The 24805-nt window shown below is 44.1% G+C and overlaps 1 long non-coding RNA gene across 1 annotated transcript; it reads left to right on the top strand.

Annotated features, from left to right (window-relative positions):
- Positions 1–5809: 5809 nt before the first annotated feature.
- LOC109166513 lies at positions 5810–24424 on the top strand. The gene is made up of 3 exons (XR_002051670.1): positions 5810–5881; positions 10670–10674; positions 24413–24424. It is a non-coding gene; the product is annotated as an uncharacterized LOC109166513 (long non-coding RNA).
- The last annotated feature ends 381 nt before the right edge of the window (positions 24425–24805 follow it).

Below are 24805 nucleotides of genomic sequence, written 5' to 3' on the forward strand. Positions count from 1 at the left end.
CAAACGACAACAACATAACTGTAATACCCCGTGTTACGGCCCCTAAACCGATTAATTATTTAAACCTTTACCCAAAAGAAAAGAATTAAATTTTATTAATTAATTAGGAAGAGTCCACCATAAGCCCATGGGTCCTTATCCCTAAATCTACCTATAGGAAATAGAATTAGCTAAGTCCATACCATTAAGATCCTAAATAGGACGCTTAGATATATAAATAGGGACATAAGAGGCACCTAGAACTCACACCACAAATAATCTCTCACCACACAAGAAGTTCCAAGAATTCCCTTAGGAGAAATCAAGAAAGGAGAAATCTTAAAGAAAGACCCTTCATAGCCAAGGAAATTAATTAAGGCTAAGAGGTAACCCATGTCTCAACAAAACCTATTTTCTTCGCTACAATCTCCTTCTTAGGCCTCCCTCTATATTCATGTGTCTTGATAAATTCTTCTATGTTAAATTGTTAATTATGTTATGTTCTTGATGATTGATAAGATGATCTATGTGCATTCTTGATAATCTTGATGATCTTGATGTTGAAACGAAGTTCTTGATATTGATGTGATAATCCTTGACAAATCTTGATATTTATTGATGTTAAAGATAAAATATGATCTTGATGATTTGGGTGGGATTAGAGCCCTAGGATGGATTGGGAATTTGTATTGTAATGTTCTTGATATTGGGTGGGAATTCGCATGTTCAGGTGTTGTTTATGTTTAGAAGTCGTGATAGGATGAGTTATACATGATTCTTGATTTTGATCCATTAATTGATTACGTGGTGTCGTTAATTGCGTTTAAAAGTGTCTAAGCATGGTTTCGGGTTCCACAAAGGATCCCGGGATGAATTTGTTATGAAAGAGTCAGTGGGGGGTAGGTGGGGGTAGGGGTACCCGGCACCTACCCGCTGCCCGAAGATCACCACCGGGCAGCGGGCAGGCGCCGGGCAGGCATCTGCCCGCCGGCAACCGCCTGCCGGGCAGTGATCTCCGGCGGGCAACCGGCGGATGACCCCCACCCATCGGCTACCCGCTGGTCCGTACCCCACCCCGTGTCTTTGGCTTCCCCATTTGATGTTCCTCGCTCCCCCATGGTGTCCCAATGGACCCCGTTTGTCGTGCTTGAGTCTAGTTTAATATTTCGGGTACCATTCGTAGGATAAATGAGTCTTAGGAATTGCATGCTAGTGGAATTGGTAACCCGTCAACCTAGGTGGAATTGGTAACCCGTCAACCTAGGAATGTGAATGACCACACGTAAGTTTATTTATATATCTTTCCCCTCCCAATATGCTATTACGTCCTCCTATGTGTTATGTGTTGCATGATCCCCCATTTTGGTTACAGACCAATTCGGTGATTCCCGGACTAAGGTTCAGAAGTCGGCTGTAGGCCGAATGGATTCTTCCCGGACTAAAGGATCGGAAGTGGCTGAAGGCCAAATGGATTGTTCCTGAGCTAAGGTTCAGAAGTTGGCTAAAGGCCGAATTGATTCACTTCTCGGGCTGCGGTCCACATGGGCCTCGGTGCTATGACCCACCGACCTAGACGCGCCAGGCGGTGTGTAGGGCCAATAAGCTTAGGAAGGCTGTATTCCACCAACCTGAGTAATCAGGCGGTGTGTAGGGCTACGGCTCGCTGCGTTACAGACCAATTGGGTGATTCCCGGACTAAGGTTCAGAAGTCGGCTGAAGGCCGAATGGATTCTTCCCAGACTAAAGGTTGGGAACTGGCTGAAGGCCAAATGTATTGTTCCTGAGCTAAGGCTCAGAAGTTGGCTAAAGGCCGAATTGATTCACTTCTTGGGCTGCGGTCCACATGGGCCTCGGTGCTATGACCCACCGACCTAGACGCGCTAGGCGGTGTGTAGGGCCAATAAGCTGAGGAAAGCTGTAGTCCACCGACCAGAGTAATCAGGCGGTGTGTAGGGCTACGGCTGGCTGCGATCCACCGAGTGATGGGACAGCGGTGTGCAGGGCCGTAATCTCCGACGATCTTTGCCCACCGACTAAGTCTAGCTTAGCAGTGTGTCGGGCTTGATCCGCTACGGTCCACCGACTGTACACATCAACGGTGTGTAGGGTCCTAAGTCCCCCCTTGTAAAGGGGATCACGGTCCACCGACTGTGCGCGTCAGCGGTGTGTCGGATTGTGGTCCGACGTTGAGATCGTCAGTGGTCCTCTATGGGTTGGTTGCGATCAACTCCCTTCATGCTGCGGTATGAGGTAGGGTGTTTTGGGGCCGTGTTAATGCTATACGCATTAACCCTCATGTTCGGGGCGTGCGATTGGTCCCGTGGCGCCAAAGCAGTGTGATTGAGTGTCACAAATGATGATTGAATGATGATTAAATGATGACATGATTGATGTGGACATAGACTGTGACCTTAGTTGCGTATTCTTTATGATGATTCTACTCTATTATCATTAATTATGGTGCTTACCCCTATTTGCTGTGTCCATTCCTGGTTTTAAAACTAGAGTCTCTTAAGTATATATCTTTCTTCTTCGAAATGATTTTCATATATCTATATATATCTATCTATAATATATATTTCAATGCGTTGGAGTGGGTTACCAGCATCTCTCGCTGAACAGATATATTTGGCTTTCAGGCACAGCTGAGTAGACACCGGAGCGCGCTAGAGACCTGAAGCGTAGAGTAGTTAGTTTCCCCTTTTCGGCCTGCGTGCCATGTTTATGTACTGACTTTACTTTGAGGATTTTAGTTAGTTGCCTGTGCACCTGAGCTCTTTAACTCAGGTGTGGCATAACACCCCGTACTCTTATGTTTACTTTGGGACTTAATGAGAAATTACCTTTGTTATATAAGTTTTAAAAGTTTCAAAATTTCAGGGTGTTACAATAACGATAACACCAAACGAGAAAAGGGAGACGAGATTACCACAACTCCGCACTAGAAAGACTCGCTCTCCGACTCCTCGGCGTCTTCGTCGGACTCTTCATCGGCTCTCCCTCGGCTAGAACTGGCCTCTAGCTGATCCAACCTTTGGTTGACCACGACAAACTGTGTTTTCATGTAGGCGAAGCCTTCCTCTATCATTCTGTTCTATTGTCGAAGAAGGGTGACCACACACTCTTTGTGAATCATGGCGTCCTGTTCCCTCTTGGTTCTGGCTTCCGTCCTTCTTAGGTTTTCTTCACTCTCCGAGTCGCTCTCCTCGACTTCAGCAGCTTCTCCTACATCCGCATCCTCCTCTTGGTCTTCTTCTTCATCATTCCCCGCACCTCCTCTTAAGCTCCGAACTGCGAGGTTCAACTTCCCAACGGGAATCTCAAGCTCAACAACCAACGCGTCTCTCTCATCGGGGGTTTTCCTGACGACATCCTCAAGCGTGATGTACTCTCCGTCATCCATCTGAAACAGATTGCAACTCCGCAGGTTGGTGGCATCCAACACCTCTTTGCCCACTGGCTTCGGTACACAGCCGTCATCACTTATTCCTTTTCTAACGAAGATCCAACTCAAAACCATACCATACGGTAGATTCTTTCGATTATGATCTCGGTAAAAGATAATATGATGCAACATTAAGGTAGGCAGATTGAACTTCACCATGTTCTTTAAGCAAAAGGCAAACGTGCACTCCAACTTCCCAAACAGACGACTCTTGTTGTTATTTGGCAGCAAACAGCCCGATACAAGCATAACCAAGATTCTTTGTTCAGTAGTCAACCATTTCCTTTCCGGTCTCGTGGCTTGGGTAAAACCATTAGTCCGACCCAATAATAAATCAAATAATCTCGATAACCCATGGTATCCGTCTCAAGCCAAGAGTTACCACTGTACTGCGAAACTCCCGTAGTGGTCAGACTCAAGAGCTGAGCTAGCCTCTTTTCGGACAATACAACCTTCACACCTCTCACCTTAGAGGTAACCTCTAACTTTCCACCATCCTTAGTTACAACTATGTGACGGTAGAATTCCTTCACCAAACTCGGGTAAGTCTCGGCCCTAATGGCGAGAAACCCATCCAACAGACCTTGATATCTCAACATCTCTAACAAGGAACTTGAAAAAGAATCAGGATCAAAGGTTTTACCTTCCAACACGAGGTAGTGGGTATCCACCCATTCCACTCTTCTTTTCAAGCTAGACCTCCTGGGCATGATTTTGAGATGACCCAAAGACTCAAGGTAGACCAAAAACTCTTCTCTTTCTTTCTTTTCTTCTCTCCCTCTTTTCTCTCTCTCTCGCTGCTTCTCGGTGACACCGTAGCAGACACGGCAACGACGACGGTCAGCTTTGGTCGGCGGCGATGGCGGTCTGCTTCGCACGACGGCTGGTCGGCGTCGGCAGGGGGGTGGCGACGGGAAGGGAGCTGCTCAGGGGGTTTACGGGTGGAAGAAGGAAGAAGGGGAAAGGGTTTGGGAATTTGGGAAAAATTGGGAAAGAGAAGGTTTTAATTTGGGGATTTTTGGGTAAAATGAGAAATTATAGGTTAAATGGAATTTAAGTGGGGTAAGGTTCAATAAACATAACTAGTTCAAGTGGTTCAAGTGTGACACCCATATTTTCCTAAAATAAACTATAGTTCCGATATTAAATATTTTAATAAAAATATTTATATAATTATTTGTACTAAATATTTCAAGCCCCCAAAATGGTTTTAATCCCTAAGGCCTAATAATTATTCTTTGAGCCCAAGTGTTTATTTATCCTAAGACTATATAATATATGAGTCTTGAACCCATTTAGTCAAACCCATATGTTTGTATAAAAACAAATTTTATTATTTTGTATGCCCCAAAATATATATGTATTTATGGTTCTTGACCCAAGAGACTTAGACCAACGCAATCATTGTTTAACCCTACCATCTCTAGTGTGTATGTGTGTATTGTATCACTTCTCTTCCAAGTCTAAACCTTCGGCCGAGACTTCTTCTTCTCTTGCCTTCTCGAACGTCACAACGTGAACCTGAGACCTTGGAGGTCACCTCCTCCGTCCAAGCAAGCCGATCACCCATTTTCCCTTCACTTCGTTCGTCGACACCTTTTCCTCGTTCCTGCAGAAGCAGAGCAGTTGTGACGGTTGGGTGAGGTGGCGTTGGTGGAGCTCGGCAGTAGGCGTGGCAGTGACCTCGAGAGTGGTCTTCTCCGGCGAGCTCGGTCGGCTGTGATGGCAGTCTCGGTAGTCTCTCGACACAAACAGAGTTCCGGCAGCAGCTTTGTTGGTGTATGGAGCTTCTCGACGTTTCTCTTCTCGTCGACGGCGGCGGAGCTTCGGACAGCAGCAATGACCGTGATGCAGGGTGGTGGTTGTCCATGGCATCTTCGGCAGAGGCGGATCACAGCAATGGTGGCACCTCCTCCTTTCACGGCGAGTTTTGGGGCCCAGTGAAGCAGAGTAGGCACGGGCAGTGGCACGGGCGGATGGTGTCTTGGCGTTCCACCCGCGGGTTCGTCTGCATGAAGAAGAAGAAGATGGCAGATGGTGAGCTACATTCTTTGTTTTGTTGTTTAGTTTAGTACTAGATTAGTTTTTGTTAAGTAAGAGTTAATAAGTGTGTCTTTGGCTTAGTGGTTAGAGGGGTGGTTATGTTTGTTGGCTTGAGATCGATCCTTACCTTAGATAATTAGTTTTTTTGTGATTAGCTTTGTCTTATGAGCTTGATTATTAGCTTAATAATTATTGTTGTTGCCTAGTTTTCATTATGATGTTTAGGTTAGATGGTTAAGGGTGTGGTTAATTTTAAGAGGGACTAGGGTTCAAATCTCTTTATAAGCCTAGTTAGTTTTGTTTACTGTTTTATTTTTAAAGTAAAGGAAAGGTTTGATTCACAGGTTCCCGGTAGCTTGGCTTTGTTAGTTGAGCCTAAGTTTGCCGTTGTTTTTGGATGGTTAAGCGAATGAGGTAACCCATGCTTTACAAAATATATTTTCTTACCTATATGATGATTTCTTGACTTCTACTTGTGATTTTTGCAATGAAATGTGAGATTTGATGCATTGTCTTGTGAGAATGCATATCTAGAGCTTGTTATTAGGGTTCTTGTATGCAACTGCTGGGCTATTTCTTGGATTCAAGTCATATTGTTGTATTTTGTGAGATTTTGGGTGTTTTGGACTTGAATTTGGACTTGTTGTTGAAAATCCCCGAAGGGATTATTTTTGGTACAAGTTGGTACCCGCGGGCGGAACGGCGGGCAGAGCTCCACCCGCCGCCCCACCCGCGGGGTACAGGCCCTTGGGTGAACGCTACCCGCGGGCGGAACCATGGGTGGTGGTCCACCCGTGGCCCCACCCGGGGGTACACTTTGGTGTTGTTTGGGGATTTGTTCCCCGTGGCCCCACCCGCGGGGTACACTTTGGTGTTGTTTGGGGATTTGTTCCCCGTGGCCCCACCCGCGTGGTACACTTTGGTGTTTTTTGGGGATTTGTTTTGACTTCCCGATGTTATTTTGTTGGGCTATTTGAGTGTCTTCTTGATGTTTTGTAGGTTTAGAACTGTATGTTGTGACCCCATGTAGGATTTGGTGTCTTGAATCGTGCTAAGTGTTCAACTTTGTGATTCGTTGAACCATGATGAGTCTTGTATGTTCTTCGGAACTATGTTTGGTTTACCCGTTTGAGAAGCAGGCTAGTTTGATGTTGAAATGCTAGTGTGTGTGGTTTGTTCTTCCATATTTGTGGATGACAACTTGTGTTGATCATCGTTGGAGTCGGATTGTAATCCTTCCTTGTTGAGTATAGTTTCATATCTTTGTTGTGATCCATTGATTGATTCCAGTGATGAAAGCGTGTGTATTGGTTGTACCCTTATTGCACGGTTAATGGTATGGGACATTAATCACCAAGGTACAGATGTGGTCCTCGTGATGGCCATGAAATGATATTGGAGTTGTAAATTGGCTTTTAGGCTCATGATCTGTGTTTCAGGCTCATGTGATTGGTGGTTGTGTGATTGAAATGATCGGTACCCTCGTGTACTGCGAGATCGGTGGTTGTTGATTTGGTGTTGTAGGTGGGGAACGACGGTTCCCGGAGGCATAAGGTTGTACTCAGAAGTACAGGGGTTCTCGGAGGTAATGGTTGGAACGGTAATAAGGTCGGGGGTAGGCATAAGGTTGGAACATGGTGTAAGGTTGGAACTTGTGACATGAAGTGTCACTGTGGCACGTAGTGCCAATGTGTGAATGTCTATCCTTTTCTGATGAGCATGTCGAGTGGTATTCTACTTTGTGATATGTAGAATACACCTCGAGTTGTACTTGTTTATTGTGGTTGTCTTTGCCTTGATGTTTTTTGCTTTGTGATCAGTAGATTACATCTTGAGCTGTGTTGAGTTGTACTGTTGTTGTTCTTGTCTTAATGTTGTCTTGGGATATTGATTTCCCTTGTTCTTTTGAGAGTGAAATAGAGTCTTTGCAGTTGACTTCTCTCTTTACGGTTTGAACTGTTATATATTGTATTCCGTTTCGAAAATGGTTTTGTATTATACTATCTATGTATGCTATTGAACGCGTATTGATGTGTTACCAGTAATATTCGCTGACCGGGCATCATCCCCTTTCTTTATGTTCTTTACAGGTCCTGAGTAGACATGGCGAGAGTGTTAGCCGTTGGTAGTTTAGCTCCCTTGAACAATGTAGTTCGTGTTTTGGCCTGTGTGGCACAGTTGTTGAACAAAATTGTTTGATGGTTTTAGACTTGCCTGTGCATTCACGTTGAGGTGAATGTGGCATAACACTCCTTGGTTTTCCCTGTTTTTATATTAGACTTTCGCTGTGCTTACGTTTTATGAATTATGTTAGCTACCTTACCTTACGTATTTAAGTTTTAAAATAGCATGAAAATTGGGGGTGTTACAGTTGGTATCAGAGCCTAGGTTTGAGCCAAGGATGTTAAGAGTTGGACTTTAAGAACCTAAGTTGAGCTTAGGTTAGTGCTTGTAGGTTGAGACCTTAAGTTGCTTAGTGAAGCCTCTAAGTGTTTAAGTACCTAAGTATAGGATTCTTAGGACCCGCGGTGAGGTTGTGAGTTATCTTTTGTTATCTGTTTAGTTCTTTTATCTTGTTCTGTTGTTAGCTCTAGTAGTTTTGGTTGTTGCTCTCGTTTGGTGTGAACCTTTTCGGTTTGTTGCCTCGTTCTGGTTTCGTTGAAGTGTTGACAAAGACGGTGGCTAAGAGAATGAAGACTCGAAGGTCTGCTGATGCAAGGTAGTCAAGTCCTGGTGTTTTCATCTGGATATGTGGCCAACCTAAAGATTAAAGACTACTCTACTCGCAACCTGGAGTCAGCTACATCAATTCTCGTTCGAGCAAGTGGCATCGACTCTCGTACGACAACGTCATCAGCTCTACGTCAATCTCTAGAGTTGAAGTCTATGTTTCGTGCAGCTGAAGTTCGAAGATCAAGACTTGAAGACCCTCACTCACGAGGGGGAGTCAAGAGCGGTCGCAGACGCTCTAAGAAGCCTGTGGGTCAACATGATAGAAGCCTTCAAAGTTGAAGAGCTAAGAGTCAACCTTGAACCTTTCTAAAGCACGAAGAGTTAAAGTGTAAGTTTGAGGCGTTCAACATGGAAGTAGTTCTACCTACCCTTGAAGAAACCAAGATTGGGCAAGTTCGAGGCCTTCAGCTCGGAAGTAATAAAGATCAAGATGGCTATACGGGAAAAGCTTGGACCTTTAAGGTACATGGAAGGGAAGAACATCGTTGTTGGCAAGTCGCCTGACCCTATGAAACGTGAAGAGGTTAAGTAGTAGTTGGTAAATGAGGGTATCTTTTATCCTAGTCGGCACACCCGGGAAATTATGGATATCATGAAGACCTTTGGTTAGGAGGTTCGGCAACAAGAAGGAAAGAAGACGAAACCGAGTTGCAATCAATCACTGGGGCCGTCAAAAGACTCAAACCGACAAGAGCAAATCAAAAGACGGATTTGATGACCAAGTGTTCCTAAGTTGCAAGTGAGACTCTGTGCCGATGATTCCTGGTAAGAGATCTACCTAAAACCAGGAAGGAACGAAAAGTAGCTAATCTTGTGTGGGAGGACTGAACAGTAAAGGGAAGGACAGTCAGGAATGAACTTAAGGACCAGTTCTACTGTTGAGCTTTCATAAGTGAGATAGGTTCGTGCGGCAACAAAGTTTTCAGGGAAGCCATACCGTTAAACAAGACAAGGGAAGACAAAGTTGGTTTGTAGCCGAATACTTTCTCTATAGGACCACCGTACTACCTTTGACTCGTTACCCCCGCAATGATTTCTAAGCTTCGGGGACGAAGTTTCTCGTAAGGGGAGGAGAGTGTAACACCCCGTGTTACGGCCTTCAATCCCGGATTAATTATTTAATTAATCCCGTTAATAATAATTAAATATGATTTAATTCGGTTAGGTTTCTCTTTAATTAATTAATGAGGTCCACCATGAACCGTGGACCCTTGCCTAAATGAGAGTCTTAGGCCTATTAGGAATAAAGGAAGTAGGCCTTTTACTATTCAGATTATGATTAGGATTCTCTTTAATTAATTAATATGGTCCACTATGGACCATGGACCCTTATCCCTAAAAAAAGTCCTTAGTCCTATAAGGAATAGAATTAGTAAACCCATACCATTCAGGCCCTAATTAGGAGTATTAAATATATAAATAGGGATATAGAAGGCACCTAGATCCCCCATCACAATAAAACGTCTCACCACCCAAAGAGCTCCAAGAATTCCCTTAGAAGAAATCAAGAAAGCAAGAAAGCTTAAAGAAAGACCCTTCATAGCCAAGGAATTAATTAAGGCTAAGAGGTAGCCCATGTCTCAACAAAACCAATTTTCATAGCAATGAATCCCCTCTTAGGATTTCCCTATATTATTGTGTATTGATGATTTGTGATATTATTATTGATGTTTGGTGGGATGATTCCATGGGTGATCTTGATGATGAAAGGTTCTTGACAATTATGGTGTTCTCGAGGATTATATGATGTTCTTGATGATTGTAGGATGTTCTTGATGTTTATGTGATATTCTTACCGAATCTTGATATTCGAAGATGAATTGTGTCCTTGTTGATTTGAAAATGATTAGAACCCTAGGTTGTATCGTATGAAATTATTCCTGGTATATTGGGTGGGAATTCGCATGATCGGGTGTTTATTATGTTTAGAAAAGAATGGTAGGTTATGTGCCGTTTGTTTCCTGATTTTGATCCGTTAATTGTCTACGTGTGTTATCAATTGCGTTTGAAAGTGTCTAAGCATGGTTTCGGGTTCCACAAAGGTTCCCGTGGCGTTATTGATGAAAAAGAGTCAGTGGGGGGTAGGGGACCCGCCACCTACCCGCGGCCAAGTTGGGCAACGTCGGCAGCGGGCAGTCGGCGGGCGGGCAGTTGCCCGCCGGGCACCCGCTGCCCGGAACACTAGAATGCCGGCGGGCAGCCGGCGGGTGACCCCCACCCACCGGCTACCCGCTGGTTTGTACCCCACTTTGGGATCCCGGCTTCCCCGTTTGATGTTCCCCCGACCCTCGTGGTGTCCCAACAGACTCCGTCTATCGTGCCTATGTCTAGTTTGATGTTTCGGCTACCGTTCGTAGGTTGTATGAGTCTTGTATATTGCATGCTAGTTGAATTGGTATCCCGTTGACCTAGGTGAAAGAAGTATGAACCCCTTAGGATTATTCTTAGTATGTGAAGGATCACGCATAGGTTTTGTTACACGTTTTCTCCCCCTTCCCAATGTGTTAATGTGGTTGCATGTACTTGCTATGTGTTATGTGTGCATGTTACCCCGATTTGGTTGAGATCAATCGGGCTATACGGGCAGTCGGATGGGCTGAGAACCATACCGGCTGTTATCCAGGCTGGTAAAGACCGGTCAGGTATATAAATATTATATAGGACTGAGGTCCACTATACGGGCAGTTGAATGGGTTGAGAACCATCCCAACTGTTAACCAGGCTGGTAGAGACCGGTCAGGTATATAAATATTATATAGGACAAAGGTCCACTATACGGGCAGTTGAATGGGTTGAGAACCATCCCAACTGTTAACCAGGCTGGTAAAGACTGGTCAGGTATATAAATATTATATAGAGCTGCGATTCATCGGTCGGTTGCGATCGACCCCTCCGTATTGTGAGACGGGGCAGGGTGCTGCGGGGCTGTGTCAGAGCTATATGCGCTAACCCTCATATATGGGCATGCGATTGGTCCTGTGGCGTCAACAAAGTGTGCTATGTGATGAGATGAGAAGAATTTATGATATGACTGTTATGGAAACGTGACCATAGGGCTCTTGCTAGTAATGCTTAATTGTGATTATTGGTTGTGCTTATCTATAACTGTGCCCTATGTGAGAATTGTATATGCTTGATTATGACTGTTGATTGTGTGTACCCCTATTTGTCGAGTCGGTTCCCTGATTTGAAAGGTAGAGTCTCTTAGGATATATCTTCATGCTTCGAAATGACTTTTCGTATATCTATGTATATAACTATATGTATTGTATTTCAACACGTTGGAGTGGGTTACCAGCATCTCTCGCAGAACAGATATATTTCGCTTTCAGGCACAGAAGAATAAGTCACTGGATCGCGCTAGAACTTGGAGCGTAGAAGTAGATAGTTTCCCTTTCGGCCTGCGTGCCATGCTTATGCATTTACACTATTGAGGATATTAGTTAGTTAGCCTGTGCACCTGAGTTCTCTAGCTCAGGTGTGGCATAGCACCCCGTACTCTTGTATTACGTTTTGGGATTTAATGAGATTTCACCTTTATTTTTATAAGTTTTAAAAGTCTCGAAAATCTGGGGTGTTACAGTTGGTATCAGAGCCTAAGTTTGACCCTAGGATAAGACTCTTAATACCGGACTTTAGGACATTAGGCTTGAACTCTAGGTATTAAGGAACATAGGATTCAGGAATCTTAGGACGCGCGGTGAGATTGTGAAACCTACACATAACCTCCCCTCACTTTATCCCTCTCTAAAAGAACTCCCCCTACGCTTACCACACCAAGGTAAGGGTCCAGCACACTGACTCGTCATTACAATAAATATTGACCCTAAAAACCAGCAGCATGGCGCCAATAAGAAGACAGTCAAGGATCCCACACTCCTCGAAGAATGAATCCGAACCTTCAACAAAATCCCCGGGTTAGGCGAATGCCCAGAGGAACGCCACCAAGAGATAGCCTCGTTCTACTTCAAGACACGAGGTTGATCTTTGATAAGTCCACAAAGAACTTATGGGCAACAACCGGGGGTTCAACTAAAAGTACCTAGGGGCACGGCTACAAGGACGACTCCACCCCGCACCCGCCATACTCATGGACCTCATGAACCGAGTATTCCGACCCCACCTTGATGACTTCGTCATTGTATTCATTGACGACATCCTAGGCTACTCCCGAAACAAGGAAGGACATGAAAGGCACCTCCGCATAACCTTACAAACTCTAAGAGAGCACCAGCTATATGCTAAGTTCTCCAAATGCGAATTCTGGAAAGACAGCGTGACCTTCCTGGGCCACGTAATAACCAAAGAAGGAATTAAGGTGGACCCCACCAAAGCCCAGGTCGTTAATGAATGGTCCACACCAAACTCACTTTCAGAGGTCCGAAGCTTCCTGGGCTTAGCTGGCTACTACAGGAGGTTTGTACCCGACTTTACCAAGATAGCCCAACCTCTCATTAACTCATGAAAAAGGAGACCCCTTTCCGATGGGACGACAACTGCGTCGCAGCCTTTCAGGAATTGAAGGATAAGTTAACCACGGCACCCGTACTAGCCATCCCCTCCGGGGTGGAAGGGTTCGAGGTCTTCAGTGACGCGTCCAAAAAGGGGTTGGGGTGCGTGCTAATGCAAAAAGGCAAGGTAATAGCATACGCATCTAGGCAACTCAAAACCCACGAAGAAAATACCCCACCCACGACCTCGAGCTAGCCGCCATCGTATTCGCACTGAAAATTTGGAGGCATTACCTATACGGTGTGCAATGTAAGATTTACACAGACGCATAGAAAGTATCATACAACTAGAACCTCCCGGCAATAAGGGCCTTACCTTGGAACAAGGACCTTGATGGTTATAAGGCACTGTAAGAAGTACATGTAACACACAATATCGCCAAAACATCATGCGACGTCAAAGGGCAGTCAATCAATTGCATTCCAAGGAAGAGAAACGCATCACCAAGCACTTGGTCACCAATGGATTGAACAAAGAACGAGCGATAAGCCTAACTCCAAGAAAAACCAAGAAGGCTTGTCATCAATCAAGCAAGGAAAAGACAAAGTTGGCTTATAACCAACTTCCCGGTGAAGGTGACGAGGTTGCTAATTGGAAACCGGACCCGACCTACTGAACGGAAAGAACATGCGAGAGTCTTGACTCATCTATAACTCGTACTTAAGGATCAATAGAACTATACGATGGGTCATCCTATGTATTCAAGTACCTTTTTATTGTGCACATGGGCATGGGGCTTGTCGGGACTTGAATCAGTGCATTCTTGGGATTTTTCCTGAAGAAATTCACTCTTCCTAGTCACCTTCCCGCGGGTCCCCAACGGGACCTTGATGGGACCCTAACGGGTCCTGGACGGGACCTTGACGGGTCCCTGACAGGAGCTTGGCAGGCGTACGACCGCCCACCTCGCGCCCACTGGTACAATGTGCTGATTTCTTAACCCCTCGTTTTATTGATTCGTGGCGCACTTGTGTGCCTCGATTGATGAACGCGAGTCTTGGGTAAGGAACCATGGGTCGCCCAAACATGGTGTCATCGGTAAAAGACCTTGACACGCAAGACACCGTCGGAAAAGCAATACCAATTGCATTACACGTGGAGTTGAAGTTGGATTCTACGATGCAACTGACTAGGGATGATTGGCATAAAGGATTGTGCAGACCAAGGAGACGAGTTGGGAACTCGTGCTAAGGACTCACAAAGGCCGTAAAAGTCAAAATTCTAAGGATGGATCGGGACTCCTCCAAACCGTGGATATCCTTCAAGCAAATCAGAGGACTCCTTACAGGTTGTATGGAATCAAGAACGACATAGCCCGTGGTGCTAGGCAAAAAGTAAAGAGCACATTTGTGCCAAGATCTCAAGGGTCATTAAGGACCCACAAGAAAATGAGATGACTCGTAAACTCACCGAGTCATTCCACAACGAGATTAGGTAACCAACTGCGCTTCAAGAAGAAAAAGAGCATGCAAGAACACCTTCATCATTAAAAGTAACACAAAAGGGCACAACAAGCCGAACCTCGGAGAAGAAATGAAGTCTTACTAAGAATTTCACTCACTAAAGAAGAGATGAAATTCAATAAGAAAAAGTCAACCCAAAGCTTATCGACTCCCAAGAGACTTTGGGAAGAATTTGGGAAGTGCGCCCTAAGAGATCGGTTTGTTTGACCAAACTTGGTCAAGACCTTGGACGCATTAACGAAGTAAGTGTTAAATCATCACGGGAGATTCCCTCAAGATAGGAGAGACGGATGAAACTTTAGCCTGGGAAGCAAGGTCTAACAAGGACCTTAAAGTCAAGCAAGTGCCAACACCAAGGAAGAAGGATCATCAGTTCGTCAATACGTCTGGATCGAAGCATCAAACCAAAATAGTCATTTAAAATCGAGAACCCTTAACCCATCCTAGCCGAATTCCTTTCCCTCCCTCGGGAAATCGGCCCCCTCCTTATTTCAAAACCCTTTCTACCCTTCAAAGCACATTCTTGATTTCCTATTTTAACAATTCCATACAAGGTGGCAACCTCACACCCTAAGTTGCAACCTTGAAAACTTTGATCCTAATTCCTAAATTCACATTGTCCTTAGGTTTGAAACCCACTCTCTTAGCCCTTTAAGCCTAATCGTTCCCAAAAACCCAGCACACATAGACATACAATTATACAGTTTCCCCGAATAATACTTTCTCTATAGGACCACCGTACTACCTTTGACTCGTTACCCCCGCAATGATTTCTAAGCTTCGGGGACGAAGCTTCTCGTAAGGGGGGAGAGTGTAACACCCCGTGTTACGGCCTTCAATCCCGGATTAATTATTTAATTAATCCCGTTAATAATAATTAAATATGATTTAATTCGGTTAGGTTTCCCTTTAATTAATTAATGAGGTCCACCATGAACCGTGGACCCTTGCCTAAATGAGAGTCTTAGGCCTATTAGGAATAATGGAAGTAGGCCTTTTACTATTCAGATTATGATTAGGATTCTCTTTAATTAATTAATATGGTCCACTATGGACCATGGACCCTTATCCCTAAAACAAGTCCTTAGTCCTATAAGGAATAGAATTAGTAAACCCATACCATTCAGGCCATAATTAGGAGTCTTAAATATATAAATAGGGATATAGAAGGCACCTAGATCCCCCACCACAATAAAACGTCTCACCACCCAAAGAGCTCCAAGAATTCCCTTAGAAGAAATCAAGAAAGCAAGAAAGCTTAAAGAAAGACCCTTCATAGCCAAGGAATTAATTAAGGCTAAGAGGTAACCCATGTCTCAACAAAACCTATTTTCATAGCTATGAATCCCCTCTTAGGATTTACCCATATTATTGTGTATTGATGATTTGTGATATTATTATTGATGATTGGTGGGATGATTCCATGGGTGATCTTGATGATGAAAGGTTCTTGACAATTATGGTGTTCTTGAGGATTATATGATGATCTTGATGATTGTAGGATGTTCTTGATGTTTATGTGATATTCTTACCAAATCTTGATATTAGAAGATGAATTGTGTCCTTGTTGATTTGAAAATGATTAGAACCCTAGGTTGTATCGTATGGAATTATTCTTGGTATATTGGGTGGGAATTCGCATGATCGGGTGTTTATTATGTTTAGAAAAGCATGGTAGGTTATGTGCCGTTTGTTTCTTGATTTTGATCCGTTAATTGTCTATGTGTGTTATCAATTGCGTTTGAAAGTGTCTAAGCATGGTTTCGGGTTCCACAAAGGTTCCCGGGGCGTTTTTGATGAAAAAGAGTCAGTGGGGGGTAGGTGGGGGTAGGGGACCCGCCACCTACCCGCGGCCAAGTTGGGCAACGCCGGCAGCGGGTTGCTGCCCGCCGGGCACCCGCTGCCCGGAACAGTAGAACGTCGGCGGGCAGCCGGCAGGTGACCCCCACCCACCGGCTACCCACTGTTTTGTACCTCACTTTGGGATCCCGGCTTCCCCGTTTGATGTTTCCCCGACCCCGTGGTGTCCCAACGAACTCCGTCTATCGTACCTATGTCTAGTTTGATGTTTCGGGTACCGTTCGTAGGTTGTATGAGTCTTATATATTGCATGCTAGTTGAATTTGTATCCCGTTGACCTAGGTGAAAGAAGTATGAACCCCTTAGGATTATTCTTAGTATGTGAAGGATCACGCATAGGTTTTGTTATACGTTTTCTCCCCTTCCCAATGTGTTAATGTGGGTTGCATGTACTTGCTATGTGTTATGTGTGCATGTTACCCCGATTTGGTTGAGATCAATCGGGCTATACGGGCAGTCGGATGGGCTGAGAACCATATCGGCTGTTAACCAGGCTGGTAAAGACCGGTCAAGTATATAAATATTATATAGGACTGAGGTCCACTATACGGGCAGTTGAATGGGTTGAGAACCATCCCAACTGTTAACCAGGCTGGTAGAGACCGGTCAGGTATATAAATATTATGTAGGACAAAGGTCCACTGTACGGGCAGTTGAATGGGTTGAGAACCATCCCAACTGTTAACCAGGCTGGTAAAGACCGGTCAGGTATATAAATATTATATAGAGCTGCGATTCATCGGTCGGTTGCGATCGACCCCTCCGTATTGTGAGACGGGGCAGGGTACTGCGGGGCCGTGTCAGAGCTATATGCGCTGACCCTCATGTATGGGCATGCGATTGGTCCTGTGGCGCCAACAAAGTGTGCTATGTGATGAGTTGAGAAGAATTTATGATATGATTGTTATGGAAACGTGACCATAGGGCTCTTGCAAGTAATGCTTAATTGTGATTATTGGTTGTGCTTATCTATAACTGTGCCCTATGTGAGAATTGTATATGCTTGATTATGACTGTTGATTGTGTGTACCCCTATTTGTCGAGTCGGTTCCCTGATTTGAAAGGTAGAGTCTCTTAGGATATATCTTCATGCTTCGAAGTGACTTTTCGTATATCTATTTATATAACTATATGTATTGTATTTCAACCCGTTGGAGTGGGTTACCAGCATCTCTCGCTGAACAGATATATTTGGCTTTCAGGCACAGAAGAATAAGTCACTGGAGCGCGCTAGAACCTGGAGCGTAGAAGTGGATAGTTTCCCTTTCGGCCTGCGTGCCATGCTTATGCATTTACATTATTGAGGATATTAGTTAGTTAGCCTTTGCACCTGAGTTCTCTAGCTCAGGTGTGGCATAGCACCCCGTACTCTTGTATTATGTTTTGGGATTTAATGAGATTTCACCTTTAATTTATAAGTTTTAAATGTCTTGAAAATCTGGGGTGTTACAGTTGGTATCAGAGCCTAAGTTTCACCTTAGGATAAGACTCTTAAGACCGGACTTTAGGACATTAGGCTTGAACTCTAGGTATTAAGGAACATAGGATTCAGGAATCTTAGGACGCGCGGTGAGATTGTGAAACCTACACATAACCTCCCCTCACTTTATCCCTCTCTAAAAGAACTCCCCCTACGCTTACCACACCAAGGTAAGGGTGCAACACACTGACTCATCCTTACAATAAATATTGACCCTAAAAACCAGCAGCATGGCGCCAATAAGAAGACAGTCAAGGATCCCACACTCCTCGAAGAATGAATCCGAACCTTCAACAAAATCCTCGGGTTAGGAGAATGCCCAGAGGAACGCCACGTAGAGATAGCCTCGTTCTACTTCAAGACACGAGGTTGATCTTTGATAGGTCCACAAAGAACTTATGGGCAACAACCGGGGGTTCAACTAAGAGTATCTAGGGGCACGGCAACAAGGACGACTCCACCCCGCACCCGCCATACTCATGGACCTCATGAACCGAGTATTCCGACCCCACCTGGATGACTTCGTCATTGTATTCATTGACAACATCCTAGGCTACTCCCGAAACAAGGAAGGACATGAAAGGCACCTCCGCATAACCTTACAATCTCTAAGAGAGCACCAGTTATACGCTAAGTTCTCCAATTGCGAATTCTGGAAAGACAGCGTGACCTTCCTGGGCCACGTAATAACCAAAGAAGGAATTAAGGTGGACCCCACCAAAGCCCAGGCCATTAAGGAATGGTCCACACCGAAATCACTTTCAGAGGTCCGAAGCTTCCTGGGCTTGGCTGGCTACTACAAGAGGTTTGTACCCGATATTACCAAGATAGCCCAACCTCTCATTAAACTCATGAAAAAGGAGACCCCTTTCCGATGGGACGACAACTACGTCGCAGCCTTTCAGGAATTGAAGGATAAGTTAACCATGGAACCCGTACTAGCCATCCCCTCCGGGGTGGAATGGTTCGAGGTCTTCAGTGACGCGTCCAAAAAGGGGTTGGGGTGCGTGCTAATTCAAAAAGGCAAGGTAATAACATACGCATCTAGGCAACTCAAAACCCACGAAGAAAATACCCCACCCACGACCTCGAGCTAGCCGCCATCGTATTCGCACTGAAAATTTGGAGGCATTACCTATACGGAGTGCAATGCAAGATTTACACAGATGCATAGAAAGTATCATACAATTGGAACCTCCCGGCAATATGGGCCTTACCTTGGAACAAGGACCTTGATGTTTTTAAGGCACCGTAAGAAGTACATGTAACACACAAAATCGCCAAAACACCATGCGACGTCAAAGTGCAGTCAATAAAATGCATTCCAAGGAAGAGAAACGCATCACCAAGCACTTGGTCACCAAAGGATTGAACAAAGAACGAGCGACAAGCCGAACTCCAAGAAAAACGAAGAAGGCTTGTCATCAATCAAGCAAGGAAAAGACAAAGTTGGCTTATAACCAACTTCCCGGTGAAGGTGACGAGGTTGCTAATTGGAAACTGGACCCGACCTACTGAACGGAAAGAACAAGCGAGAGTCTTGACTCATCTATAAATCGTACTTAAGGATCAATAAAACTATACGATGGGTCATCCTATGTATTCAAGTACCTTTTTATTGTGCACATGGGCATGGGGCTTGTCGGGACTTGAATCGGTGCATTCTTGGGATTTTTCCCGAAGAAATTCACTCTTCCTAGTCACCTTCCCGCGGGTCCCCAACGGGACCTTGATGGGACCCTAACAGGTCCTGGACGGGACCTTGACGGGTCCCTGACAGGAGCTTGGCAGGCGGACGACCGCCCACCTCGCGCCCACTGGTACAATGTGCTGATTTCTTAACCCCTCGTTTTATTGATTCGTGGCGCACTTGTGTGCCTCGATTGATGAACGCGAGTCTTGGGTAAGGAACCATGGGTCGCCCAAACATGGTGTCATCGGTAAAAGACCTTGATACGCAAGACACCGTCGGAAAAGCAATACCAATTGCATTACACGTGGAGTTGAAGTTGGATTCTACGATGCAACCGACTAGGGATGATTGGCATAAAGGATTGTGCAGACCAAGGAGACGAGTTGGGAACTCGTGCTAAGGACTCACAAAGGCCTTAAAAGTCAAAATTCTAAGGATGGATCGGGACTCCTCCAAACCATGGATATCGTTCAAGCAAATCAGAGGACTCCTTACAAGTTGTATGGAATCAAGAACGACGTAGCCCGTGGTGCTAGGCAAAAAGTAAAGGGCACATTTGTGCCAAGATCTCAAGGGTCATTAAGGACCCACAAGGAAATGAGATGACTCGTAAACTCACCAAGTCATTCCACAACGATATTAGGTAACCAGCTGCGCTTCAAGAAGAAAAAGAGCATGCAAGGACACCTTCATCATTAAAAGTAACACAAAAGGGCACAACAAACCGAACCTCGGAGAAGACATGAAGTCTTACTTAAAATTTCACTCACTAAAGAAGAGATGAAATTCAATAAAAAGTCAACCCAAAGCTTATCGACTCCCAAGAGACTTTGGGAAGAATTTGGGAAGTGCGCCCTAAAAGATCGGCTTGGTTGACCAAACTTGGTCAAGACCTTAGACGCATTAACGAAGTAAGTGTTAAATCATCACGAGAGATTCCCTCAAGATAGGAGAGAAGGATGAAACTTTAGCGTGGGAAGCAAGGTCTAACAAGGATCTTAAAGTCAAGCAAGTGCCAACACCAAGGAAGAAGGATCATCAGTTCATCAATACGTCGGGATCAAAACATCAAACCAGAATAGTCACTTAAAATCGAGAACCCTTAACCCATCCTAGCCGAATTCCCTTCCCTCCCTCGGGAAATCGGCCCCTCCTTATTTCAAAACCCTTTCTACCCTTCAAACCACATTCTTGATTCCCTATTTTAACGATTCCATACAAGGTGGCAACCTCACACCCTAAGTTGCAACCTTGAAAACTTTGATCCTAATTCCTAAATTCACTTTGTCCTTAGGTTTGAAACCCAGTCTCTTAGCCCTTTAAACCTAATCGTTCCCAAAAACCCAGCACAGATAGACATACAATGATACAGTTTCCCCGAATAATTATTTAATTAATCCCGTTAATAATAATTAAATATGATTTCATTCGGTTAGGTTTCCCTTTAATTAATTAATGAGGTCCACCATGAACCGTGGACCCTTGCCTAAATGAGAGTCTTAGGCCTATTAGGAATAATGGAAGTAGGCCTTTTACTATTCAGATTATGATTAGGATTCTCTTTAATTAATTAATATGGTTCACTGTGGACCATGGACCCTTATCCCTAAAACAAGTCCTTAGTCCTATAAGGAATAGAATTAGTAAACCCATACCATTCAGGCCCTAATTAGGAGTCTTAAATATATAAATAGGGATATAGAAGGCACCTAGATCTTTCACCACAATAATCTCTCACCACCCAAAGAGTTCCAAGAATTCCCTTAGAAGAAATCAAGAAAGAAGAAAGCTTAAAGAAAGACCTTTCATAGCCAAGGAATTAATTAAGGCTAAGAGGTAACCCAGGTCTCAACAAAACCTATTTTCATAGCAATGATTCCCCTCTTAGGATTTCCCCCATATTATTGTGTATTGATGATTTGTGATATTATTATTGATGATTGGTGGGATGATTCCATGGGTGATCTTGATAATGAGAGATTCTTGATAATTATGGTGTTCTTGATGATTATATGACGTTCTTGATAATTATGTGGTGTTCTTGATGTTCTTAATGATTATATGAGGTTCATGATAGTTATATGATATTCCTACCGAATCTTGATTTTGGAAGGTGGATTGTGTTCTTGTTAATTTAAAAATAATTAGAACCCTAGGTTATATCGTGGAATCCGTATGGTATTATTCTTGGTACTTGGTATATTGGGTGGGAATTCGCATGATTGGGCGTTGATTATGATTAGAAAAGCATGATAGGTTATGTGCCATATGTTTCTTGATTTTGATCCGTTAATTGTCTACGTGTGTTATCAATTGCGTTTAAAAGTGTCTAAGCATGGTTTCGGGTTCCACAAAGGTTCCCGGGGCATTTTTGGTGAAGAAGAGTCAGTGGGGGGTAAGAGGGGGTAGGGGACCCGCCACCTACCCACGGCCTAGTTGGGCAACGCCGGCAGCGGGCAGCTGCCCGCCGGGCACCCGCTGCCCGGAATAGTAGAACGCCGGCGGGTGACCCCTCACCCACCGGCTACCCGCTAGTTTGTACCCCACTTCAGGATCCCGGCTTCCCCGTTTGATGTTCCCCCGACCCCCGTGGTGTCCCAACGGACTCCGTCTATCGTGCCTATGTCTAGTTTGATTTTCGGGTACCGTTCGTAGGCCGTATGAGTCTTATATATTGCATGCTAGTTGAATTGGTATCCCGTGGACCTAGGTGAAAGAAATATGAACCCCTTAGGAATATTCTTTGTATGTGAAGGATCACGCATAGGTTTTGTTATACGTTTTCTCCCCCTTCCCAATGTGTTAATGTGGGTTGTATGTGCTTGCTATGTGTTATGTGTGCATGTTACCCCGATTTGGTTGAGATCAATCGGGCTATACGGGCAGTTAGGTGGGCTGAGAACCATACCGGTTGTTAACCAGGCTGGTAGAGACCGGTCAGGTATATAAATATTATATAGGACAAAGGTCCACTATACGGGCAGTTGAATGGGTTGAGAACCATCCCAACTGTTAACCAGGCTGGTAGAGACCGGTCAGGTATATAAATATTATATAGAGCTGAGGCTCATCGGTCGGTTGCGATCGACCCCTCCGTATTGTGAGACGGGGCAGGGTGCTGCGGGGCCGTGTTAGAGCTATATGCGCTGACCCTCATGTATGGGCACGCGATTGGTCCTGTGGCGCCAACAAAGTGTGCTATGTGATGAGATGAGAAGAATTGATGATATTACTGTTATGGAAACGTGACCATAGGGCTCTTGCTAGTAATGCTTAAATGTGATTATTGGTTGTGCTTATCTATAACCGTGCCCTATGTGAGAATTGTTTATGCTTGATTATGACTGTTGATTGTGTGTACCCCTATTTGTCGAGTCGATTCCCTGATTTGAAAACTAGAGTCTCTTAGGATATATCTTCATGCATCGAAATGACTTTTCGTATATCTATGTATATAACTATATGTATTGTATTTCAACGCGTTGGAGTGGGTTACCAGCATCTCTCGCTGAACAGATATATTTGGTTTCAGGCACAGAAGAATAAGTCACTGGAGCGCGCTAGAACCTGGAGCGTAGAAGTAGATAGTTTCCCTTTCGGCCTGCGTGCCATGCTTATGCATTTACATTATTGAGGATATTAGTTAGTTAGCCTGTGCACCTGAGTTCTCTAGCTCAGGTGTGGCATAGCACCCCGTACTCTTGTATTATGTTTTGGGATTTAATGAGATTTCACCTTTATTTTATAAGTTTTAAATGTCTTGAAAATCTGGGGTGTTACATAGAGTGAAATGACTTTATTACCCTTACTAAAATGAAGAGGTGTAAGGGAACAAGGGTACTCACAAAGCTTTAGGTATAACACTTGACTTTGGGTTGACTAGTCAATTACTAGTCCCCGACTATTGAATTTTTAGGAATTAAATTATCAATTGGATTATGATTAGTTACTTAATTAATCACTTAATTGAATTTAGATTACGGGGTGTCACATCTTCTCCCCCTTAAAAGAAGCGTCGTCCCCGAAGCTTGGGTACGACGAATTAGAACAAACGGTGAAACGAAACAACATTGTGACAAGAGTGTCAAGAACATCCTTCTTGATCAAAGCTCAAGGATTCCAAAAGGTATCAAAACAAGCAAGAAGTCATAACATAACAAGGATTGAAACAATCAACCAACGGAGATATTGAACATATCAAACTCTAAACCAAACACAACCACCAAACTTCCAATCAACACTCAAGATCTAAACAACTAGCTCCTAGTAAAACCCACAAAGCTACTACTCAACAAAACTAGCAACAAGAAAGATCACACAAGGCAAACAACAAAACAACTAAGCACGACCAACAAAAAACAACTAAGAAACCAACTACCATCGAGCCGACAACCAAGGCAAGCAAGAGAGATAACGGGGTTCAACAACAAAATGGTCGGCTTGCGAAACAGGTGACAAAGCTTAGGAGATAGATTGCAAACGATGTTTTAAGCAATAAAGGTGTTCGCCACTAACCAAGGTTAGAGGGAACAAGGGTTCAAATTAAGGTGGTAAGAAGGATAGGCTTGAACACAACGAATTTCAACACAAAAACCATCGGTTAACAAAACGAATGACAAGGCTTAGAAAGAGGCCGAGGGTTCACAAGGATAAGGCAAGAAAGAAAGATAAGGTGATAAACCAAAGATTTACCGAAAAGGAAAGCTAATTCTACCTCAAGCTTAACTTCCTGCTTAAAACTATCCAACGATCTACCCAAATCTAACGTCCCAACTAAGGAACATGCTACAACCAAAAACTGACACCACAAGAACCCTAAACTAGATCACTCGGGATCATAGAACCAAGGTTGCATCTTCAACTGATCTCTACTGACTTCTTTAACCAAAAGAAACAAGGTACTCCCACTACTTAACTTGAGCTTGGCATCTGCGTGAACTTGATCCGTCACTTCCGACAAAAGCTTCAACTACTAAATCCAAAACACGAGTTGGATGTCCTTCTCTCCGGCTCTAGAGTGAGCTCGATGCAGGCTACCGACTTAACACTTGCATTAGCACACAAACACAACTCACAGCAAGGAAACGCTTGAAAACTTCAAGGCTTCGGTTCGGATGAAAGGTCCAAAACAAGAACGGTAACAAAGGAGAAAGGTAACTCAGCGGAAAGAAGGCTCACAAGAATGGATTCGGTTCAACGGAAAGGATTAGAGCGAAAGGTTTGCGTTCAGAAACTCAAGGACCACGTTACTTAGGAGTAGGATCAAAGTAATCAAAGTTGCAACTTAGGAAATAAGGTTTCCACCTTGCACAGAATCGTTAGAAGCGGGGAATACAAGAACGAGGTTCGATTCAAAGGGAAAGATCAAGGTGAGAGTTTAGGTTCAACAATTCGAGGACCATGTTTATTAAGAAGAAGAGAATTGTAAACGAGGTTACAACTTAGGTAGTAAATAATCAAACGGGGTTTAAAGGAGTTGAAAAGGATTTCCCCATGGAGGGTATCCAGTTTAAACTCAAGGAAAAAGTTTATTAGGAAGGGGATCAAGATTTTCAAAGTCACAACTTAGAAAAGATGAGGTTGCAACCTTGAACAGA

The sequence above is a fragment of the Ipomoea nil genome, unplaced genomic scaffold (assembly GCF_001879475.1).
Source record: "Ipomoea nil cultivar Tokyo-kokei standard unplaced genomic scaffold, Asagao_1.1 scaffold3100, whole genome shotgun sequence".
Lineage (NCBI taxonomy): Eukaryota > Viridiplantae > Streptophyta > Magnoliopsida > Solanales > Convolvulaceae > Ipomoea > Ipomoea nil.